At 39.7% G+C, this 24,638-nt stretch overlaps 1 long non-coding RNA gene and 1 pseudogene across 1 annotated transcript; both read left to right on the top strand.

The window, feature by feature from the left end:
- The window catches only part of LOC146562070 (dynein axonemal heavy chain 5-like), a 60,938-nt pseudogene extending 46,810 nt beyond the window's left edge, over positions 1-14,128 (top strand).
- Positions 14,129-22,034: 7,906 nt separating this feature from the next.
- Positions 22,035-23,673, top strand: LOC146562069 (uncharacterized). The gene is made up of 2 exons (XR_014894606.1): positions 22,035-22,225; positions 23,005-23,673. It is a non-coding gene; the product is annotated as an uncharacterized LOC146562069 (long non-coding RNA).
- Positions 23,674-24,638: the final 965 nt, after the last annotated feature.

The following is a 24,638-nucleotide window of genomic DNA, read 5'->3' as shown; positions in this document are numbered from 1 at the left end:
GGTGCTTATTAAATACTTTTCACAGCTCTTCTTTGCTCTAGTAAGCATGTCAATATCAGTCTCATCATGGCTCACTTCATTTCCCTCTTGTACATAGACACACACTCATCATGATGGACTGTCACTCACACTTAAATACACACACCCTTGTGGATGAATGACAGCACTGTGGTCCCCGTGGAGTCAAAACTCAGTGCTCTGTGAAATGAGCTTAGTTGGAGAAACTTCCAGTCAAATACTTTTGGCTGAGCGTGTGTGTGCGTGTGTGTGTGTGTGTGTGTGTGTGTGTGTGTGTGTGTGTGTGTGTGTGTGTGTGTGTTAAGTAGCAGCAGGTAGCTTTTTGACTGCAGTAAGTAGTCGTTAAAGGGCATACTCTTTTTCAAGATTACACACATGCCTAAATATGAGCAATATTTTAAAGGTACATTTTTATTGAGATTTAGAAGCAGGGCTTGCTTTATCCCTTTGAAGTGACTTGATTTCTTAAAGAAACTAGTTGTTAAGATGTTGTTAATACAGCTTTATTAGGAAACCTGCCTAATTTTTTCTAATTTTGTTCGATTACACACAGTTATCCATGGCATTGCTGTTGTTACAAAAGATAAAAACATGCGTGTTTAAGGTGATTTATGATTCTGACTTGACCACCATATGTGTCGGTGCCTGAAGTTTTTGCAATGGTGATAGTTTATAATTTGGGCCTAAATAAGCAGTTTTCCAAGAACAACATCCACCCACAGGTGGGGAACGTTTTTGCTAGATGTTATTGGATTAGCCCTGGACTGAAGCTGGACTGGTTGAGGTCCCCCTGGATGTTGTAGCTGTGTAGCAAATTAAAGTGAAACGCTCTGGATTAGAGAGGTGGTGAAAAAAAAAAAGACAAGGAGGAGGTGGTGGACTTTCTAACTGTTCTGCTTTTAGCAAAGTGACATTGAAGTTGGCTTTGTGTATTTCTTCATAAGATACACACCAATGGTATAAGCGAATGGGCTAGTTTTCTTGCAGTATTATTGTGACGACAGGTCTGACTTTCGATGTTATTCAGAAGTTTAAGTTATTCAACAGAAGTTTTGAGGTTTAGTCAAGCATTTAGTGATGATGTTTGAAAATGTTCAGTTATCTTCTTCTACGTCTTGACTTTGTACACACTTTCTTTTCATCGCTGTAGCCAGGGTGATACTACAATTTTAATTATAATTTATTTGTCACTATTAACAGGATACATAACACAGGCTTTTAAGGTTTCTGTCATTAAATTACTTCTTAAATTCCTTGCTTGATCTAAGTGTCTCATCTAATTATAGACCATATTGCAACCATCTTATTTCAAAAAATTATCCACTTCCTCTGTTTTAAGATAAATAAAACGTTCCTTTTTTATAAAGCCTATAGTTAGCAATAAAAATAAACCTTAATTAAAATCAAATTGAATTGGATTAAACTGAATTTTTGCTTCCTTTATGTTTTTGTTCCAAGAAAAAAAATGGAAAACTGCCTATTTCACCTGTTATGTAAAAGTGAGCCTTTAGAAGAGTAACACTTGCCCTCAGTCTCAAATTATCGAATCTCCGATAAATTTGGAGCAAAAACAGTCTTTACTTGTTAATGTGTTAAGTGAATTTCAGTCTGGCATTAGAACGGGGCACAGTACAATTACTACTGCTTCAGAAATGATCTTGTGGATTGAACTGTAGACAGTAATTTGGGCTGCCAAAAAGGGCATCTAAGAACTAAGTCATGTTTTGCTTGGGGATCAAATACTTATTTCTCACAATGATAGGTGAATCAATTTGTAACTTTTATGTAATGTGTTTCTTCTGGATTTTTGGTTGATGTTCTGTCTTTCTAAATTGAAATGAAACAACCATTAAAAATAGAGACTGTTTTTCATTTCATTGGAAGTGAAACTTACAAATTGGCAACTTACAAATTCAGCAGGGGATCAAATAATTGGTCCCTCCACTATGTATGTGTTACCTTATGACTGACTGCTAAACTGTCTTGGGTATATCCTCAATTTTTTTTTTCTAAATTTGATCCTAAAGTATGTGAGAGTTTAAAGCTATATTGATGAGCTGTATCCACTGTTATACAGTTAAAAGGTTATTGCCGTGCCATTGCCAGACTTGTTTAATTTCCCCCAGGGATCAATAAAGTATTCTGATTCTGATTCTGATTCTGATTGCCATGCCACTTCTGCTAGTCTAGTTTCCTTTGTGCTTCGTTGTGATAAACATAACAATATTAGCACAATCTGTTGGCATATTTTGTGCTATCACACATGCAGATCGCATCTTGGAAGCACATGGTGTTTACAGCAGTGTCAATTCATGGCCTCCTGTTATTGCATAATCATCTAGTTAGGTCACGCATTACATGTTGTGTCTGTCTGTGCTCGTTATAAAATGAAGTGCCATAAATAAGACTTCTTCCATGCATGAGACCTCAGCTATATTGTCATGAATTGCTGTGTGAAGCAGGCAGGATAGGACAGAAATGCAGACTCACACTCAGAACAGCTTTATTGCTGGACGCCAGGAATACAAAACTTATTAAACTGGGAATACACATGAACTACACAGGCAGGCAGAGCACACAGCGGGGAAATGAGGGAGATCACGACACAGGACAGAGGGAGACGCAGACATAAATACACACCAGGGCAAACGAGGGAACAAACTACTGGAGGGGACCCAGCCGAACGTGATCTAACTAACGAGACACGGGGACACAAAACTGAACATGATGCACACCAGACAGAAGACTATCAAAGTAAACCAGGAATCACTAAGACAGAGACCAAGTCACACAACTTGACACGGGAGCTGGGAGGAAAGAAAATTCAGGGAGATGAGACGGACCAGGGAGATAACGGGAGGAGACAACGAGGGGGACACGGAAACAGTTAAGGGAGACGAGACACAGAGAGAGAGCGAGGGAGTGCACATAGTCAAACAGGGTACATTTCATCCTTCTTTTGTCTTTTTTTGTTGTTACTTATTAGCTTTCTTTTGTTGGCCACTTTGAAGATCACTTTGTGTCTAAATATGTTTGAAGTGTTCACAGTATTCTTTTATCTTTTCTGCAGATTTTGATGTGCTGTAATGCAGTTAAAGTTTTGCCCTGTTTTATATTTGTTTCCCACGTCAGAGCTTTTTGTCACAGATAAGTCTTCTTACAGATAAGTCGTAACGAGAAACAGTGGAAGGCTTGGTTTGACAAGGAGGCCCCAGAGGAGGAAGTAGTCCCAAACTCCTATGACCAGTCTCTTGACTGTTTTAGACGGCTGCTCCTCATACGCTGCTGGTGTCCTGACAGGACCATCGCACAAGTAAGGAGAGACATGTTTATGCATGGCTATAGAGGACAGATACAATGATTAAATTCAGTTTTCTTTATATAATGCCAATTCAAAACAAAAAGTTCCTTGGAACATTAATATTGTAATAACTGTTATAAGTTCCCCTGTGAACAAGCCTTTGGTGACGGTGCTCCAGAATTAATGATCGGGTCCTTGGCAGAAGCTGGTTTAGGTTCAGAAAGGGAGGCCATCTACTGCGACTGGTGAGGGGTAAAGAGGAGAGAGAAAAGGAGAACATAGAGAGACCAAGGACAAAACATAAACTACAGGAGTGAGAAGGGAAATATTAACAGTATGAATATCGCAGTGTAAACTTTAAAAGCATCAGAAGAGTCTAACCAGCCTATAGCAGCATAGGATGGCTAAGGGTCACCCAATCCATTTTCTTTAATTAGAAAGCCAAACATTGGTTGTCTGGTCTGTTTTTTGGTCATGCTTTTGCCTACTTTATAATATACAACACAACAAGTAGAACAGGCAATGTAAATCTACTTTTCTCATTTCTATCATAGTGCATTTTCAATAGTATACTGTAGACTGCAATTAAAATTAATAATTACCACTAAAGAAAGAGAAAAGGCTTAAAGTTGCTAATCTGAGAGTTAATGGCTTAAAGCTTGGGAAGCGATACCTCCTGACTTAAAAATACAGCTACATAAATGAGACACGGACCACAAAACAAGAATGTATAATCTCTTAATCTTCACTGAAAGCTGCTTGGTCAAAGCTCTTCTTGAGATAAGAAGCAGCTTGTGTAACTTGTTGTTATACAGCTTTCACCCTCCAGCCTGCTGTGCCTGAATATTTACAGTGGCTAAAAGATATTCAGTTTTACTGATGGATAACTTTCTGGCCCACTGAAGACAAGCCTGGAGTCCAATTTATTTAGTTAAACTCACAGTCCAGTCCACAGTTGCCCTAGCCTTAAGGGTAAAAAGAGTTAGCCAGTAAAGAAAATGCTTTGAAGAATTATCTCAGTTCTCAGCTTTCTAGAAAGTAAATTTATTCCAATATATACTATTGGACTACTTTGCTCAACTCTTTGCATTACAAAGCATTTAAAAAATTACATCTGCTTTGCATCATATTCTTTCCTTTAGGCCCGTAAATACATAATGGACGCAGTAGGGGAGAAATACACTGAAGGGGTGATTCTTGATTTAGAGAAGATGTGGGAGGAGTCGGACCCACGAACACCTCTCATCTGCTTCCTTTCAATGGGCTCAGATCCAACTGACTCCATTATAGCACTCGGGAAGAAGCTGAAAATCGAGACCCGTTATGTATCCATGGGTCAAGGACAAGAGGTCCACGCACGCAAGCTTCTGCAGCAAACTATGGCTAATGTGAGTGGTGAGATATTACTGCTGTTTTAGCAATACAGATGTTCTGTCTCTAAAAATGTGGTTTGGAATTTATAGAAATTATTTAGGGTTTTCTTGAATTCTTGAACTCCTCATTTATAGTCTTCGTCATGGATGATAGGCATACTACTGTGTTTGTCCCCAGGGTGGCTGGGCCTTACTCCAGAATTGCCACCTGGGTTTGGACTTCATGGATGAGCTCATGGACACTGTGACAGAGACAGACTTTGTCAACAACAGCTTCCGCCTTTGGATGACCACTGAGGTCCACAGACACTTTCCCATCACACTTCTCCAGATGTCCATCAAGTTCACCAATGAACCACCACAGGGCCTCAAGGCAGGGCTTAAGAGGACATATGGCGGTAGGTTTGGCTCACTTAAGCTCACATTAAAGAAGTCCAGAAATACTAGCCAGTTTAATAGATCCAATTTATCTATGTGATAAAGAAAGAGGACCTAAGAGAATGAAATATATTCCAATATTGATGTGTACATTTGGAGATGCAGATATACAAAACACCTCTACTTCGTGATATCCATGATAGGAATAAGTAAGTGAATAAAAAGATGGAAATGTGGGAGAAACACCTGTTTGATGCTATATTTATTGTATTCCGGATTTTGTTTTTTACCCATGTTACCCAAGGTTAGTAAAATTTTAAACAAGTCTGAGTTATCTAGTCTGTGTTTTGGTCCAAAACAAGGGTGAAGAAAGAAAAGAATCTTTAAAATGTAGAAACCAGCTGTCTTTTCCTGGCTCAGATGACATGGTTCCTGGAGGGGAATTGAGATCGTATCTACAGCTTGAATTTTTTTTTATTTTTTTTATAGAAAACAAGCAGAAAAAAAAAAACAAAGCAACATACTAAACACAACACCATCGCATTAATCTAGCTAAGTGTAAACAGCAGTAAATACTAAATATTCAATGTTGTTGTGCAGCACGCAGGACAGATGTGCGTCGAAGTAGCAGCCAAGAAAGGTGTAATTTGGGTCTACGAGCAGTGAACACCCGTGTGCATACCTGTGTGGATCCGCGCGCTTGCATTCCAAAGGTTTCTCCATGTAATGATCTGCTAGGGAATTCTGATTTCGATTAGTAATTGCAGTTTGGTATTATATCAGAAAGAAGGTATTATTTTGACTGACATATTCAGTTCACTATCTTTTCTCCCACATTTACGCAACAAATCCTAACTGTTCGCTAAAAAGGAAATCTGTGTGTGCACGTTTGTGCAATGCTTGGTTTTAGAAGTAACTGACTTTATTCAGTTATGGATTATTTCAATACATTTCTGTAGATGTTACACTTAGCCTCCTTTTGGGCATGCAGTACATCTTTTTGACCTGCATGTCCCTGACCAGGTATAAACCAGGACCTTTTGGATGTCAGTAACATGGCGCAGTGGAGGCCGATGCTGTATGCAGTAGCCTTTCTTCACAGCACAGTTCAGGAGAGAAGGAAATATGGCCCCCTGGGATGGAATATTCCCTATGAGTTCAACCAGGCTGATTTTAATGCCACTGTCCAGTTTGTTCAAAACCATCTTGATGACATGGATATTAAGAAGGTAGGTAGAGTAATGCTTATTATTCTGTGTGATTAGGACTCTTGACCATAAAAAAATGTTAAAAGGGTTGAGATTTAAAGAAAGGATATTGTAAATACTTATCAACAACAGCCATCTGCTGGGAGTTTTAGAGCTTTCTGACTGTGTATGTATTCAGTCTGCTCACAAATTATATTGCACATTCATGAACAATTTTTTTGTCATCCTTTATCACTGTTTTATCATCTCCTTAGGGTGTGTCCTGGAACACAGTTCGATACATGATTGGAGAGATTCAATACGGTGGTCGTGTGACCGACGACTATGACAAGCGCCTCCTCAACACCTTTGCCAAGGTGTGGTTCAGTGAGGAAATGTTTGGACCTGCATTTAGCTTCTACAAGGGCTACAGCATCCCAAAGTGCTCCAGTGTTGACCAGTATCTAACATACATTCAGGTCAGTCTCTAAAAATAAGACATTTCTTAGTGCAACGTGTCTGCCAGAACTCCCACTGTGTCAGTGACTGAAAATTCATCTGTTTCCAGACTATTTCTCTTTTTTTCTCACTTAAAGTTAAGTTCTGTGATATACAGTGTTGGGTAAGTTACTTTAAATGAGTAACTTAGTTACATTACTAGTTACTTCTATCAAAAGTAACTCAGTTACTTCAAGTTACTCGTTACTTTCAGAGTAACTAGTTACTAGGGAAAGTAACTTTGGTTTTACTCAGAATTCTCTTGTTAATGTGTTGCTTCCGTAACTGGATACCCAGCAAGATTCTTCTTCTAGCTTGCTTACTTACCACAAGTGCACTGTGCCACCTACCAATAGAAAGGAAAAAATAATGTGCACATTTCCACGAGAGAAATCCCACGCCTGATTCTATCCTAGCCTGCTTTTTACATCCAACACAAAAACTGCAGTCGTGGTGCTTTCGATTGTACTCAGAACTCGGAAATTCTGCCTTCTGAATAGGAAGATGTAGGTAACACCAGACTGCAGATGAGCTGCATACAGGGCTGGACTGGGACAAAAAAATCGTCCCGGGCATTTTGACTAGAGACCGGCCCACCATTATAGGAAAAATCATAAAGCCTTTGAATGAAAATAAATACTGTTGTGACAGTGATGTACACTGTTCTGATGGTATATATGTATCAATCTATCAATTGTTTGTTGTAAGACTCAGATAATTATTTTTTTAAAAGTGAGACATTTTAAATGAGAATAAGAAAGTATTTCCTTGTGCCCCCCTTTCCCTTTTAATTCCCTACATGGACCCCTGGCAACACTTTGCTAGACCCGCCCCTGCACAGTTACCAGCTGTCAGCTGCTTAGAAAAGGATCCTGGTGTTATTTATCTCTCAGAAACAGTTCATAACTTCCCTTCAACTCATTCATGTTAACTAAAAGGTAAACCTGTTTCTCCATCACAGCTCTGATGATTCAGTAAGGACATCTCCTGGTTTCATCTTCATGTTTCCCACTCACCACATCTCCAAACCGACATCATGACCAGCAGCTTTACAGCTGTGGCTCCAGCAAACATCAGCTGATACTAGAAATTAATATTAAATAAATTCTAACAACAGCTGATCAAGCTTAAAAGTGCTGCTGTTGTTTACCACGACATCCGTTGGTTTCCTCTTTCTGCCGCAAAGTGGGCGATAAATAAACAAGAGAGAAAAGCCGATCAGCTGATCATTGATCAGTTTCATGATTGAAGTAGAAACAGGAGAGGGAGGGTGAGAGGATGAGAGAAGAAGAGGCAGCTGTGCAGCGTAAACACAGAATAACTCCAGCTTTGTGTCTTTTTCATTGTAGCTGAAGTCCGGGACAAACTGTTCCTTTTCACCTCAATAAGAAACGCGTAATATTTTCTCTGAATACCAGACGATTCTGTTTTTTACGGGACGGTTGGCAACTCTAATAATTAACCTTATGAACAAAATAAAGTTCAACATCAGTAACATAGCACCCACCCAGCTGTATAGAAACTCCGTCATGCTAGCTAGCACGCAGTACAAAAAAGTCAGCATAACGAAAATAAACTCCACCTAAACTTGGTTCATATCTGACCCAGATGGACTGCAGGTTATAACTTCTTACCTGAAGTTCAGTTCACCTGACACTGGGACCGGCGGCCGCTTCGGGTCTCTCCTCTTGCCTCCCTTTCTCTCATCCACCTGCTGGCTTCCACCACTTGCTAATGTTATTGAATCTGTGGAAGCTCCGCGATAGCCACCACACGAAGTAACGAATAACGAGCCTATCTAAATCCCAGTAACGAGTAACGCGTTCCTGGTTTTGGCATAATAACTAGTTACCGTGCTCGTTACCACAATAATAACGTAGTTACTGTAATGCGTTACTTAATAACGCGTTAGTCCCAACACTGGTGATATATTTATTGTTTAGCGGGGTGTCATTTATTTATTTATTTATTTGTTGTTGCTTTCTTGTGATGTGCTCTTGTTACATCCAAAATGCACTCTATGTGAGATTTCACAGATTATATATATGAGTTATTAGTGTGCTTAACTTGTAGGTGTGTGTGTGTCTAGGGGCAGTTCCTGAGCTTGTTTCATTAAAGGTAGTTTCATTATGACGGATGCTTATGGCTGTCAGGCTCAGCAGGCCCATTGTATTTGTGCTGCTTCTTAAACTGAGAATGACAACACAGCCTTAGAAAACTCATGCACAAACCTATACATATGCATTCAACGGCATGCACATATAGCACATTAAATCTGTAAATGTTGGGCAATTTCAATTTTTTTTACATATTTTACTTCTGTATGCTGCCAAGACTTGATGTTAAATGAAAGTTTCCACTCGTAGCTTTTATTAAAGATGTTAAACAGAAGTCTTGCATCATCTGTTCATGAATTGAAGCCCTTTTAGTACCCAGTTATGAATTGGACAAAGTTGCATAAGGATTGTTTTTAGTATTTGGATGAAAATTATTTACATGAAGTCCAGAACCCATAGTCATCATCAAATGCCTTGCTGAAGAATTAAAAGAACACAGCAAGGGATGCAGGCCATTCTGTCTAGTATAAGCTATCTCTGTTTTTCTGTCACCATCCATTTTTCTTTCCGTATTAGCCACCATCCTGATGTTTTACCCTGTCTGAAAACAGAATCCATCACGACTGAAGAAAGTATGATACATCAATAACCACTTGCTGAAGTTGCTGAACAAGCAAAAAACAAACTTGCAGAAATGTGGTTATCTACTGGTACTGTCACACATTTTGAAGTGTTCTAGTTCAGCAGATAAAAGAATTGAGGTGAAACCTGTGAAATTGAAACATTCTCTGTTTAGAAGGGCAAATGTATATCTGCTAAATCATGCTGTAAACTGGGTTAAGAACTGTCCCAAATATAAAACAAAGCAAGACAAAACATTTGTCATCAGCTGGTTTTGTCTAACTGATCATATTTAAGTATTATACAGTACTTAAAAACAACACAACGCTGTCACGCTGATGGTAAAAACACAGGCCTTTAACACAGTGCCGCTGTGCCACTTTATTTTTTAACAAAACACTACGCTTTATGTATAAAGAACTGCCTATTCTACTACTTATTGAAGAAAAAGAATCCACAAAAGATTATTTTTACTTTCTTTTATTTGTTCCAGATAAATTATAAATTATTTTTTAAAAAGCAATGAAATGCATCAGATGTCTCCCATGCTTTCTTTTCTGCTGTAATTTTTTTTTTTTTGAACATAAATTGGTCTATTGAAAATAAAATGTAGTAAGAACCACTACATTTTTTCAATAGGCCAATTTATGTTTAAGAAAACGCCAACAATCAAATGATCCCATCTGAGCAAGCACTGGGCGACGGTGGGAAGGAAAAACTCCTTTGTCTTAAAAAGAAGAAACCTTCGACAGAACCAGGCTCAGATGGTGCGGCTTCTGTCAAGACCGGTTGGGGGTTAGGTAGTTAAAAAACTACTCTAACGGTACAGCACTACAGCTTTTTGGTGGAAATGGGTGGAAGGATGGGTGTTACACCTCGTTTCATTGGAGGTCTTACAGGTGGTCGGGGTGTAGATTCAGCTTTTTTACAAATAGGTGGCAGAGGGACAGGACTAGGTCGTGGAATTATAACTAGTTGGGTGGGAATAGGTTGTCTGTGAAGGTTCTCAGTCATGGGAATAGGTTGCTTTCCACTTCTGGATATAGGTGGAACACACATCCTACGAAAAGGTGGTAGGTTGTCGGTCGAGAAAGTTTCCTTTTTCGTTGGTTGTGTGACTTGAGGAGCGGGTGTCAACTTTGTCTTTTTCGGTCTAATGGGTGGCAGTGGAGTCCGCTGTAACTGTTGTTCGTCAGATGCATCTTCCCTGCCTACGTAAATGTATTTATGTTCCTCAAAAAGGGCAATGTCTTTTTCAACTTGACTCATTGCCTCTTCGAGAAACATTTTGTAATTGTATTTTTTGTGCTGTGAAGGGGAGATAGTAAAAGGGAGGGATTGATATTCAAAGTTTAGCTCATTAAACCTCCTCTTTAGGCCCTGGAGAATGTTTTGTTTCTCCTGTTCGGCCAGTGGTTTAACTGTTTCCTGTTGTTTTGTTAACCAGGCATCATTGTCCTGCTTAGCCTTTTCTTTCTCTGCCTTTCTTCTACGCAGGTAGCCTGGAACGATTCTGTAATCGTTTTTCTGTAAATAAAAGGGGACAAGTCCAGATTTCTCAAGGAGCTGCTTGTCCCCTTTGCGTGTATCCACACAAGCAGGTTGAGCCATGACTTTCTTCATGCCTGTGTGTTCTGGTTTTTTCCTGAATGTGTGTTCAGGTTTTTCGCCTTCTGGCCTCTGTGGGCACATTTCGCGATGAGATGGCGCCTTAACTGTTCTTGGCACCATGGTCCTGTGTTCATTTTTATATTTATTTTCTAATACAATTGCTTCCCTGTATTTAGAAATATACATTTTAGGTTTGGGTGGAGGAAGAGTACTCTACTTTGGGAGAAGGTTATAAGCGCTTTCATCTGAAAACACAATTCAATCGCTAGCTTAAAATCACCTGCAAGGGAATTCTACAACTGTGTGTCGAGGCACCCCTATTTATAGATTTTTATGGCCTGGCATGTGACATCATGGTGGCCTGGCATGTGACATCATAGTGGCCTGGCATGTGACATCATGGTAGCCTGTCTTTGTTCTGTCATTTCAGCCCCACCCCCCTGGTTACTGTTGCTATTGTAACTATTATATTATGAATGCTGGTAGCTAGCATTCCACACACACACATACACTTTTTGCCAAGGTTCCAGCTGCAGTCACCAAGACATGTAAATGTATTTAGTAACCCTCTGGGGTCCAGAGTATAATTGGCCGTTTTTGACTACTTTAGATTTTACCTCTATATTTCACCTTTAAAAAAATCTTCTTCTTTTTTTTTTTGGCACAACCTCAAATATCTGAAATTTGAGTTAATTTTTCATTTATATTATATTTGCACAATAGATCTAAATTCAGACAAAAAAAATTCAAAATCCGAGTAGAAAATACTTGTCATTTTTACTGTAAAAGCCACAAACATGTTTAAGGAATTGTTTTCATAACTTGAAATGCGAATAGAAGTTGTACATTTGTAAAAATTATGCACAAGTTTTGCAAACAACTTTATGTTCAGTATAATATATGCAGGTTTTCTTCCTGAATACTATCGTTGTTTATATTTACTGCGGGAAGAAACGGTTTTTATAAGGAAAAACACTAGAAAGCACTCAGTCCCCCTCCCAACTCCCCCAGCCTTTCCTATTGGTGAAAAAATATACCATGTGGACCAATCAAAAAATGATAGGGCAACATAGCATTTAGTTGTTTACGAAGGCGGGCAGGTGTATACATATAGTTTGAGTCTGACGGCTCTTTGTTTGCTTCTCATCTGTAAACTCTGCATACTCTCTCATGTGATTCAGTTTGTTTTGAAAAGTCTCAACAGGATCTTGAGCTTTATTGTGAAAGGTTTACGTGGAAAACAAACAAGCGTACAGCGGAACCACGCGATGGTTTTACCGTCATTGTTGCTAACGAAAACACGTAAAAACAGGCACTTGCCCGCCCATAGTGTGGTTATATTAAATATAAGAGAAAGAGAGAACTTTAAGAAATTAATATAGCCACTAAGGTGACCGTCAAAACGATGAAAAATACTGCTGTAAACAGTTTATTTTACGACATCACGAAACAAACGATAGCGTAATAGGAAACGATAGACATTTTTATATCGTCATTTGATATATATCGTTATATCGAACAGCCCTAACATACACTCTTATATTTGTACATATATTTATTCTTATAATTCTCAGATTTACCCATTCGTATATTTTGCTTGTTCTTATGTTATTGTATTTTGCACACCTCTGTTGCACACACATAAGAATTGTAGAATTGTCATTTAACCCCCCCCAGTAAGAATAGTTTTTTATGGTATTGAAAATCATGCCCAATAATGTTAATTTACATTAATAACATAGTGTGATGTAAATCCTTGATGCCACCAAACCCTATCAAAACAAGCTGTATCCCCAAACTGTCACCACACACACACACACACACACACACACAGAGAGAATCCCTGACAAAAGTTTCTTTGTGTTTGTTTGGCGTAGTGCATTGGTACTGGGGATGCACTCTCTCAGATCTGGCCTCTGTTTTTGAAGCCAGTTCATTTGTCTGTGCGGTATAAATGTGGTGCTGTTGCTTTTTCCTTCACACAGTCATACACTCTGTCCTGATGAATGTATTTATTAAGTTGTGCCCCTTCAAGTGTCTTTCCCTTTGCTGGATAACATTAGTTATTCGCTCAGAAAGTTAGGGATGACTTGAAATTAAAATTATACCGAAGGTCAGGCCATAGCATACTTAAACTGTTACACGGTGTAGTGGTATCAAAAACTCTTCACACATCAATCCTGTTGGCCTTTTTTTTTCTTTTTCTTTTTTTTAAATTTTCCAGTCTGTTTTGTGTGTTAGCCATTTCTGCTGTGTGTTTTATTTTCATCTATTAACTTTAACAAATTATTTTTTACATATTTATTTGCCAACTTTAGCTTTAATAATTCCTTTTATTTGTTATTACCTTTACCAAACTATCTCTGCTGTTTATTCATTAATCCTGTCTAACAGTTTCTATTGAGGCATTACTTTTAGATTTATTTTTAAATTTGTCGGTTACTTTCCATCACCATAATGTGGTGTTCAGAAAAAATGCAGGTCAAAGGGTTTTTTTCCGCCACCGAAGCTACGTCCATGTTTTACCCTGTCTGTTATCCTTTATCTTTAGGTAATCAGTTATACTGTTGTTCATACTCTTCGGCCAACAGTTTTAGCGTTCTCTAGTCTTGCTGCTATACTACCATTTCTCTGTAGTAAAAGTAGAAGTCGTTATAACTGTTCAGCTAATTAGAAATATTTTATCTAACTAGTCACAGCAGACGGAGGCCCCTCACTGAGCCTGGTTCTGTTGGTGGTTTCTTCCAATGTCACCAAGTTCTTGCTCAAAGGGTGTTATATGACTGTTAGGGATTTTTTCTGTATTATTGTAGTGTCTTAACCCCACAATTTAAAGCGCCTTGAGGCGACTGTTGTTGTGATTTAGCATTATATGAATAAAATTAAAATGAATTCAATTGATCTTTTTCGCAAACTGTAAGCTGACTGTTTCCCCTTTCTTCTGTCTTTAGATATTACAGGGGAACACATGGGGTCATAGTGGTATATGACGTCACGAGTGCGGAGTCCTTTGTCAATGTAAAACGATGGTTACATGAAATCAACCAGAACTGTGACGACGTGTGCCGAATATTAGGTGAGTGCGCTCCAAAGAAACACCTTGGCACACACATAAGTTTTTGAACGCTCAAAATAAGCGTCACACTTGCGGAAGCCGATATACCCGCCGAAACGCCGTGCATTTATCGAGACTTTCAACCCCAGGTAGGCTAATTATCAATCTTCGGATCCACATTATGTCAGCAGCTCCACCGTGAACTATGTTAAAAACAAACACCGCTCACGCCTCACAGATGACAGCTTACAGTCCTGCGTAAAGATGAAAGTGACTTCATACAGCTCCGATTTGCAGACGCTGTGCGCAGAGATTCAGGAGCAGAAGTCCCATTGTAAACATATCACGGCAGACCCAACGATGTTTCCATGAACACGCTTTACAGCTTCTCTTTATTGACCACTTTTCACACACGGTTGCTGTATGCATACAGCCGGTGTTAAAGCTCACAGCCCGACACATACCAACACAACAGCATAGAGAGCACAGACGTTAAGGCGCCGAGGCGTGATCGCGGGTGCCGCTCAGGTGCGTCCGCCTCCCCTGCAGCGGCGCTGCAGACCACGCCCCGCCACACACATTAACCAGGTAAAATACATATTGTCAGGGTTCCTGGGTCGGTGACCCAGTGTTTTCAGTTTTGTTCATGTTCATATATATATATAGCATATAGTAAACAATGAATCTGTAAACGACAGCTGTTGACATTTTTTAAAAATGAATGAAAAAGCATATTTAAATAATCAACATACATGATTTAAATATAAACACACACGTGACAAGAGACAGAACGTGTAGAAGATATAATATATCTTCTACATATTACCCATTCGTATATTATACGAATGGGTAAATCTGAGAATTATAAGAATAAATATATGTACAAATATAAGAGTGTATGTTAGGGCTGTTCGATATAACGATATATATCAAATGACGATATAAAAATGTCTATCGTTTCCTATTACGCTATCGTTTGTTTCGTGATGTCGTAAAATAAACTGTTTACAGCAGTATTTTTCATCGTTTTGACGGTCACCTTAGTGGCTATATTAATTTCTTAAAGTTCTCTCTTTCTCTTATATTTAATATAACCACACTATGGGCGGGCAAGTGCCTGTTTTTACGTGTTTTCGTTAGCAACAATGACGGTAAAACCATCGCGTGGTTCCGCTGTACGCTTGTTTGTTTTCCACGTAAACCTTTCACAATAAAGCTCAAGATCCTGTTGAGACTTTTCAAAACAAACTGAATCACATGAGAGAGTATGCAGAGTTTACAGATGAGAAGCAAACAAAGAGCCGTCAGACTCAAACTATATGTATACACCTGCCCGCCTTCGTAAACAACTAAATGCTATGTTGCCCTATCATTTTTTGATTGGTCCACATGGTATATTTTTTCACCAATAGGAAAGGCTGGGGGAGTTGGGAGGGGGACTGAGTGCTTTCTAGTGTTTTTCCTTATAAAAACCGTTTCTTCCCGCAGTAAATATAAACAACGATAGTATTCAGGAAGAAAACCTGCATATATTATACTGAACATAAAGTTGTTTGCAAAACTTGTGCATAATTTTTACAAATGTACAACTTCTATTCGCATTTCAAGTTATGAAAACAATTCCTTAAACATGTTTGTGGCTTTTACAGTAAAAATGACAAGTATTTTCTACTCGGATTTTGAATTTTTTTTGTCTGAATTTAGATCTATTGTGCAAATATAGTATAAATGAAAAATTAACTCAAATTTCAGATATTTGAGGTTGTGCCAAAAAAAAAAGAAGATGATTTTTTTAAAGGTGAAATATAGAGGTAAAATCTAAAGTAGTCAAAAACGGCCAATTATACTCTGGACCCCAGAGGGTTACTAAATACATTTACATGTCTTGGTGACTGCAGCTGGAACCTTGGCAAAAAGTGTATGTGTGTGTGTGGAATGCTAGCTACCAGCATTCATAATATAATAGTTACAATAGCAACAGTAACCAGGGGGGTGGGGCTTAAATGACAGAACAAAGACAGGCTACTATGATGTCACATGCCAGGCCACCATGATGTCACATGCCAGGCCATAAAAATCTATAAATAGGGGTGCCTCGACACACAGTTGTAGAATTCCCTTGCAGGTGAATTTAAGCTAGCGATTGAATTGTGTTTTCAGATGAAAGCGCTTATAACCTTCTCCCAAAGTAGAGTACTCTTCCTCCACCCAAACCTAAAATGTATATTTCTAAATACAGGGAAGCAATTGTATTAGAAAATAAATATAAAAATGAACACAGGACCATGGTGCCAAGAACAGTTAAGGCCCCATCTCATCGCGAAATGTGCCCACAGAGGCCAGAAGGCGAAAAACCTGAACACACATTCAGGAAAAAACCAGAACACACAGGCATGAAGAAAGTCATGGCTCAACCTGCTTGTGTGGATACACGCAAAGGGGACAAGCAGCTCCTTGAGAAATCTGGACTTGTCCCCTTTTATTTACAGAAAAACGATTACAGAATCGTTCCAGGCTACCTGCGTAGAAGAAAGGCAGAGAAAGAAAAGGCTAAGCAGGACAATGATGCCTGGTTAACAAAACAACAGGAAACAGTTAAACCACTGGCCGAACAGGAGAAACAAAACATTCTCCAGGGCCTAAAGAGGAGGTTTAATGAGCTAAACTTTGAATATCAATCCCTCCCTTTTACTATCTCCCCTTCACAGCACAAAAAATACAATTACAAAATGTTTCTCGAAGAGGCAATGAGTCAAGTTGAAAAAGACATTGCCCTTTTTGAGGAACATAAATACATTTACGTAGGCAGGGAAGATGCATCTGACGAACAACAGTTACAGCGGACTCCACTGCCACCCATTAGACCGAAAAAGACAAAGTTGACACCCGCTCCTCAAGTCACACAACCAACGAAAAAGGAAACTTTCTCGACCGACAACCTACCACCTTTTCGTAGGATGTGTGTTCCACCTATATCCAGAAGTGGAAAGCAACCTATTCCCATGACTGAGAACCTTCACAGACAACCTATTCCCACCCAACTAGTTATAATTCCACGACCTAGTCCTGTCCCTCTGCCACCTATTTGTAAAAAAGCTGAATCTACACCCCGACCACCTGTAAGACCTCCAATGAAACGAGGTGTAACACCCATCCTTCCACCCATTTCCACCAAAAAGCTGTAGTGCTGTACCGTTAGAGTAGTTTTTTAACTACCTAACCCCCAACCGGTCTTGACAGAAGCCGCACCATCTGAGCCTGGTTCTGTCGAAGGTTTCTTCTTTTTAAGACAAAGGAGTTTTTCCTTCCCACCGTCGCCCAGTGCTTGCTCAGATGGGATCATTTGATTGTTGGGGTTTTCTTAAACATAAATTGGCCTATTGAAAAAATGTAGTTGGTTCTTACTACATTTTATTTTCAATAGACCAATTTATGTTCAAAAAAAAAAAATTACAGCAGAAAAGAAAGCATGGGAGACATCTGATGCATTTCATTGCTTTTTAAAAAATAATTTATAATTTATCTGGAACAAATAAAAGAAAGTAAAAATAATCTTTTGTGGATTCTTTTTCTTCAATAAGTAGTAGAATAGGCAGTTCTTTATACATAAAGCGTAGTGTTTTGTTAAAAAATAAAGTGGCACAGCGGCACTGTGTTAAAGGCCTGTGTTTTTACCATCAGCGTGACAGCACCGTGCCGCCTTTGCAGTTTTAAGGCCCAGGGAAACAAGCCTGCCAGCGCTCTGTAGCGGCTGTGACCGCTGCCGATAAGGAAAGGCTGCTCTTCATAGAGGACTCAAGCTCGGGGAAACGTTTTCTGGTCGACTCTGGCTCCCAGAAGAGCCTCTGGAACTCTTGTGTCGTCTTTACAATGGTATATTATTTAATCTCAAAAAAAACAAAATAAAAAAAAATTGGAGATTTCCCGTATCACATAACATGTGCAGGTACACTGGTACAGCACATGTGAGCGAAATTCTTATGTGTGTGCAACAGAGGTGTGCAAAATACAATAACATAAGAACAAGCAAAATATACGAATGGGTAAATCTGAGAATTATAAGAATAAATATATGTACAAATATAAGAGTGTATGTTAGGGCTGTTCGATATAACGATATATATCAAATGACAATATAAAAATGTCTATCGTTTCCTATTACGCTATCGTTTGTTTCGTGATGTCGTAAAATAAACTGTTTACAGCAGTATTTTTCATCGTTTTGACGGTCACCTTAGTGGCTATATTAATTTCTTAAAGTTCTCTCTTTCTCTTATATTTAATATAACCACACTATGGGCGGGCAAGTGCCTGTTTTTACGTGTTTTCGTTAGCAACAATGACGGTAAAACCATCGCGTGGTTCCGCTGTACGCTTGTTTGTTTTCCACGTAAACCTTTCACAATAAAGCTCAAGATCCTGTTGAGACTTTTCAAAACAAACTGAATCACATGAGAGAGTATGCAGAGTTTACAGATGAGAAGCAAACAAAGAGCCGTCAGACTCAAACTATATGTATACACCTGCCCGCCTTCGTAAACAACTAAATGCTATGTTGCCCTATCATTTTTTGATTGGTCCACATGGTATATTTTTTCACCAATAGGAAAGGCTGGGGGAGTTGGGAGGGGGACTGAGTGCTTTCTAGTGTTTTTCCTTATAAAAACCGTTTCTTCCCGCAGTAAATATAAACAACGATAGTGTTAACTCAAAAGACACGACGTTGTACTCTCATTCACAGCGCTTTTATTCCTTCCGCCATTTTACATACGGACCACAACAACAACACTTCGCGGGCAACCGTACTCTCGCGATAAAACAGAAAATAACAAGTTAACAATCTCCCTCTTTCTTAAAAAAATAAAATAAGAGTATAAACACACCCCAGTAAACATTTGTATACACACCCCTGTAAATATTTGTATACATATATGTATATATTTATATAAACAAAAAAAACATTTCAAAAGTGCTTTGCTTTACTTAAAGCATACTATCATTGCACACAATAAACAATGGTACATTTGAATGCAAAGACAACTTTGTAGACAAAGGATTACAGTATCCAGAGTCCTTCATCTAGCGCCTTTAGAAGGGTTAAAGGTGAAACTCCCTTTTTCGTCAGACAATCAGCAAGTTGAGATTTTGAATCTGACCAACAAACCTGTCTGATTTTCTTGGCTTGTATGAGCTCTTTAATGCTGCTCATTTCTAGCCTCAGTCTCTTCTCTGTAACCTGCTTAGTAGACTTGAGTGCATCAAACAAGGAATGATTATCAGTTACACAGATCAAAGGAAGAGCGTTTAGACCAGTGTTACCAGTTGTAAGCTCAGAAAAAAGTGTTGCCAGGAAGACAGCACTGTCTATTCCATCTGACATGGCAAGAGTTTCTCCTGCCAGTGTACTTCTGACCACGCGCCTGATTTTTTTAGACTGCCAGAAGAGAGGACAAAACTTTCCTCCTTTACCCATAAGGACGATTAATGCCCTTCCTTGAGTACCGCCATCAGGAAGGTTGCCAAATGAAGCATCACTGAAAACAACCAATGCCAGATCCTCACTGTTACCCAAGTGCTGAAACTTAAGAGTCACTTTCTCTGCCTTAAGTTTACGGATAACTTTGTTCACTTCATGAATAGACTGTACAGTTGCATCTTTGATATTAGATCCAAGCCTACATGTGTCAAACATAACATCAGGCCTTGTTTGTTTGGCAACCCACAAAATCTGTCCTATTTTTGACCTGAGTTGCTCACGTTCTGTTTCACTTAAGGAAGCCTCCCTCTGTACAGCCCGTGCTGCTTGTAGCTGAACCGGTTGTAGGTTGTCAATGTAAAGTTGTTGATGCACCTCTATTACATCATTAACTGTACAAATGTCCATACCAACATAAGAAAAGCTGTCATGTTCTTCACGGCCCACAAGGAAGGTAGATTTCAGTACAGGAATGATATGAGTTGCAAAGTGACTTGAACCAGCCCAAAGGAAATCATCAACGTGACATGCAAGCACTCCTGTAACCTCAGATTGTTCATTCTGCCAATAGAACACTGCAGGATCAACCTGTGATATTTTACCACCAGTTTTGAGCATAATGTCTTTGACCTTATTGTACCAATAAAGTGAAGCATCTGCAAGTCCATAAACACACTTTTTCAGTTTCCATAGAACATTGTCCTTGCCAGCTTCAGGTGGGGGACGAAGATAGATGTCTCTTGACAGTTGCATTCCCTGCAAGAAGGCAGATTTAATGTCCATTGAATTTACTCTCCACTTGTTTTGACATATCACAGCTAGCACCAGTCTGAGGGACTCAGACGCACATGTTGGAGAGTCTTTCTGTAGTTCTTTAGTATTTACCTCTTCAAACCCCCGTGCCACAAGTCGAGCCTTTGGGACAACACCATTAGTAGTTTCTTTGAGTGTACAGACCCATCTAGTAGACACACATTTTTGACCCAGGTCTTTCACTTCATCAAACACACCATTACTTTGCCAGCTCTCAATCTCCTGCTGCTTAGCAGAATCAAAGGAAATATCTCTTGTTATGAGTACATCTGCATCTCTGTTTTCAGCTTCAGTGCAAAGACCATCAACAAGTGACATGTCTACAGCTTTCTTTTCACCTTCACTACCATCATGCTCAAGATATTGCACATTGTACCAGTTTTTGTATTGCCCTTTTGCTTTTCCCGCTCTGCCTAGCACTCTGGCTGTGTGTTGAACACCGTTGTCTCTGTTGGTAAAAGCAATCAGCTGTCCTGATCTTAACTTTACATTTGCAGAGACATGATCAGTGGGTGTAGAGGGCTCATTTGCAGTTTGTGTGACAGACATGTTTTCTGTAGTGTGTGTGACAGACATGTTTTCTGTAGTGTTAGTTTCTCTGTCAATAGTGATGTCTTCTTCCTCACTAATACTCTGTTCCCCATCGGGTGTGTCAGTGTCATCATTTTCAACTGCGTCTTTGTTGTCATCATCAGTAGTACTGTGTGATATTTGTTTATCTCCAGTCCGTGAATCCACTTTAGTCAATCTTGACTGGTGTACTCTTACAAGAGTCCCCCCATGTCTTACAAATACAACAGTTCCATCCTGCCCAATAACTACACCTGGACCCTTCCACTCTGTACAGTCGACTCGTTTGTAGTATACTTTATCTCCTGCCTCATATTTGTCATCTGTAGGCCTAAGTTGTTTGCGTAGTGCTCTCCTGATCCTTTCTGAACACTCTGCCTCAGTAAATGCTTTTCTGGAAGCATGTAATGCTGAGATATGTTCAGCTACTCTTGCACTTACAGTTGTGCCCTCTAAGGCAGGTGGCTTATCCATCAACACAGAAGGAAGGTTGGGGTTTTGGCCAAACACAAGTTGATGTGGACTATAACCATGTACATTAAGCATACTGTTTTTGGCCATAAGGGCCCAGTCTAGCGCAGTGTGCCAGTCACATCCTCGTTCCTTTTTTACCTTCAGGAGGATTTCTGTAAGTGTCATGTTATGTCTCTCCAGTAGTCCGTTGCTCCAGGGACTATACCCCGCCGTTGTTTTTACCTCAATGTTGAAGTTTTCAGCCATGTCCCGAATGTCCAACCCGTTCTCACTCCCAAAGCGTAACATTTTACGCTAGGTGACAAATCGTCACCATATTACGTTTTCGGCTACCCACCACGTTCCTAAATGACGACCTCGGAAAAAAGAGGAAATATGAGAACCGTCTGGACTGAATCTACACATGTTCGCTCTTTTTATTCAAATCGCTTAGAAACACACTATTTAGCTTCATTAAAGTCCTAGATAAGGTCAGGAATAAGGTTATGGTCAGGGCTAGGGATAAGGTTAGGTTTAGGGCTGGAATACAGGGCTGGAACATCTATTACCGCGGAAGCGTCATTGCACTGGATCCCAGCCATAACCCGCCGCGTACCATAAGAACGCCGAAGGTCTCCTTTCGCGTTCCTCAGGAACGCCGCGGGACGTGACAAAACGTCGACATGTTACGCCTCGGGAGTGAGAACGCTCTGACATGTCAGTTATGAGGAGTGAAGGAAAAAATACAAGATTGATGATACAGGATCTGGATCAGATGGAGAAACAGGCGGAGGAGGCAGGAAGCCAGCAAGAGGTAGGAAGGCATCAAAATGAATAGCACAAACATGTCTGCCTGTTAAATATAGAACATCAGCCACCATGTTTTAACTCAACTCTAAAGGTAAATACTTCAAGTCCCTCTTCCAGCCTTGCGAGCTATAACCTCCTGTTAGATTAAATAGTTAAACATTTGTCATTTTTATATTTACCATTTGTCCATTGTTTTAACTCTGTGAAAGGAATTCTTTCTTTCCTCCCATCCCCAGATTCTCGAGGTTCTGGGTGGGAGGTTGAAGTGTTTTATCACAGGAACGTCCTTTTGAAGATCTGTTTGATGTTTGGTAGAGCTTCCTACCCTTTGTATGGTTTCACTGTGTTATCTTTGGTAAACCATACATTGGGTGTGGGGGAAGACTACCCTCTTTATGACCAAGGATGTTGTTCCTGCTTTTAGGTTTTATGACCCTTTGATCAACACACACACACACACACACACACACACACACACATTCTCACATAACACCCACACACACACACTTACATACAGTGCCTTGTCTTTGTAACCAAAGGGGGTTGCAGGGGGAGGTGTTTTGTAAACTATTGTTTGAAGTTTGTCAATAAAAGGCAGCGAGAGGAGGCCATCATCGGGGTTCATTGTCGTGCTGGACACAGATGAGGGGGCCTCCCTTGCGCAAGAAATCGATCGAACACTGTTGCCTTGTTTTTCTTTCATGGGAATAAGTCTTGGATACAGCGGGGTCTGAGTTTAGACCCAACACCTCCAACCTCTTTGTTGTGTCGTGCCTCTCCCAGGTCGTGGCCGTGGCCGACGAGGTCCAAACGTACAGAGCTCCGGTGACCACAAAGCACGCTCGGAGCTGAAAACAAAGGATCAGATCATGAAGCAGCGCAAGAAAAAGCAGAAGCACCAGTTCCTGCAGGGCGGGGGGATGAGGAAGCTCCGCTCCAAGAACAAAAAGTGGCTCGGAGAAGTTAAAAAGTCAGGTTTTGGAAGGGGTGGCCATAAGAAAGGCAAGCTGAGGAAGAAACTGTGAGGAGGACAGAGGGTTGATGGTGTGGAGGACATCAGGAGGAACTGGGTGATAAGCGTCAGAATCATCTGAGAACATCACCAAAGATTTTCCTGGCGCTTTGTGTGACTGTAGATTAAGGAGAAAATCATTTGTGAATCTTTACACTGCAGAAATGCACGTCACTTCTTCCTTGATGGCCTGCTGAACTCTGCGTTTGCCACAGAGTTATGTTTAATTATGATCCACTAACCTGGATTTACTACTTGTAAGCATGTTGGCAGTCTAATAAAAGTGTTTTGGAGTACTGAAATATGTCTTATCAAAATGGTAAAATACAGATATTAAATATTGTGTGCTTAATTTGCAGTTAGTTTCAAAAATCGTCTCGCCCATCTTTTCTTAAAATAAGAGGTGCTCTATAAAAATGACATTAAATTCTGTAAACGTGCTCTATTTGCAATTATTTATCATTACTGTTGTCCAAGTGGTCTCATTTCAAAGTTGAAAGCGAGCATCGGAACGGGCAAGAAAGGCGACTTTTAATTGACTTTGAATGTGTTGTGGTTACTGATATCAGATGGGCTGGGTTGAGAAACTGGCTTAGAATTCCTCTTGCCTTCAGCATGGCCACGCCCCTCTGACTTCTGCAATCAACAAGGCATTTTTACCCAGGGAAATGTTTATTTCGCTTTTCAGTTTGGACTGTTCTCTGTAAATTCCTGAGAAAATTTGAGAAGATCAGGAGTGTCTGAAAAACGTAAAACAGCCCATCTGTCACCAACAGCAATGCTGCCTTCAAAGTCACTTAAATCACCCTTTTTTTTTTCTGGCATGTGATTGGCTGATTAGATATTTGCATTCACAAGCAGCTGAATAGGTTAGTGCAGGGGTCAGCAACCTGCGGCTCTTTAGTCCTTTTAGTGCGGCTCTGCGTGGTTTGGGAAAATAAATTATTTTTTTAAGTAATTAGCTGAAGTGTATTTTATTTATGTTAGTTCTTTTTTAACTTGTAGTTCTAAATTGGAAGATTACTGTGATATTGAAATGAAATATAAATATAAAATTATATTCTATTAGTTTTTGAACGCTCAAAATAAGCGTCACACTTGCGGAAGCCGATATACCCGCCGAAACGCCGTGCATTTATCGAGACTTTCAACCCCAGGTAGGCTAATTATCAATCTTCGGATCCACATTATGTCAGCAGCTCCACCGTGAACTATGTTAAAAACAAACACCGCTCACGCCTCACAGATGACAGCTTACAGTCCTGCGTAAAGATGAAAGTGACTTCATACAGCCCCGATTTGCAGACGCTGTGCGCAGAGATTCAGGAGCAGAAGTCCCATTGTAAACATATCACGGCAGACCCAACGATGTTTCCATGAACACGCTTTACAGCTTCTCTTTATT

This window comes from Mchenga conophoros, linkage group LG12, assembly GCF_057382185.1.
Source record: "Mchenga conophoros isolate Kocher_MC1m ecotype Shallow Benthic linkage group LG12, M_conophoros_male_GT1.1, whole genome shotgun sequence".
NCBI classification, from domain to species: domain Eukaryota; kingdom Metazoa; phylum Chordata; class Actinopteri; order Cichliformes; family Cichlidae; genus Mchenga; species Mchenga conophoros.
This window is presented reverse-complemented; position numbering and strand designations above follow the sequence as displayed.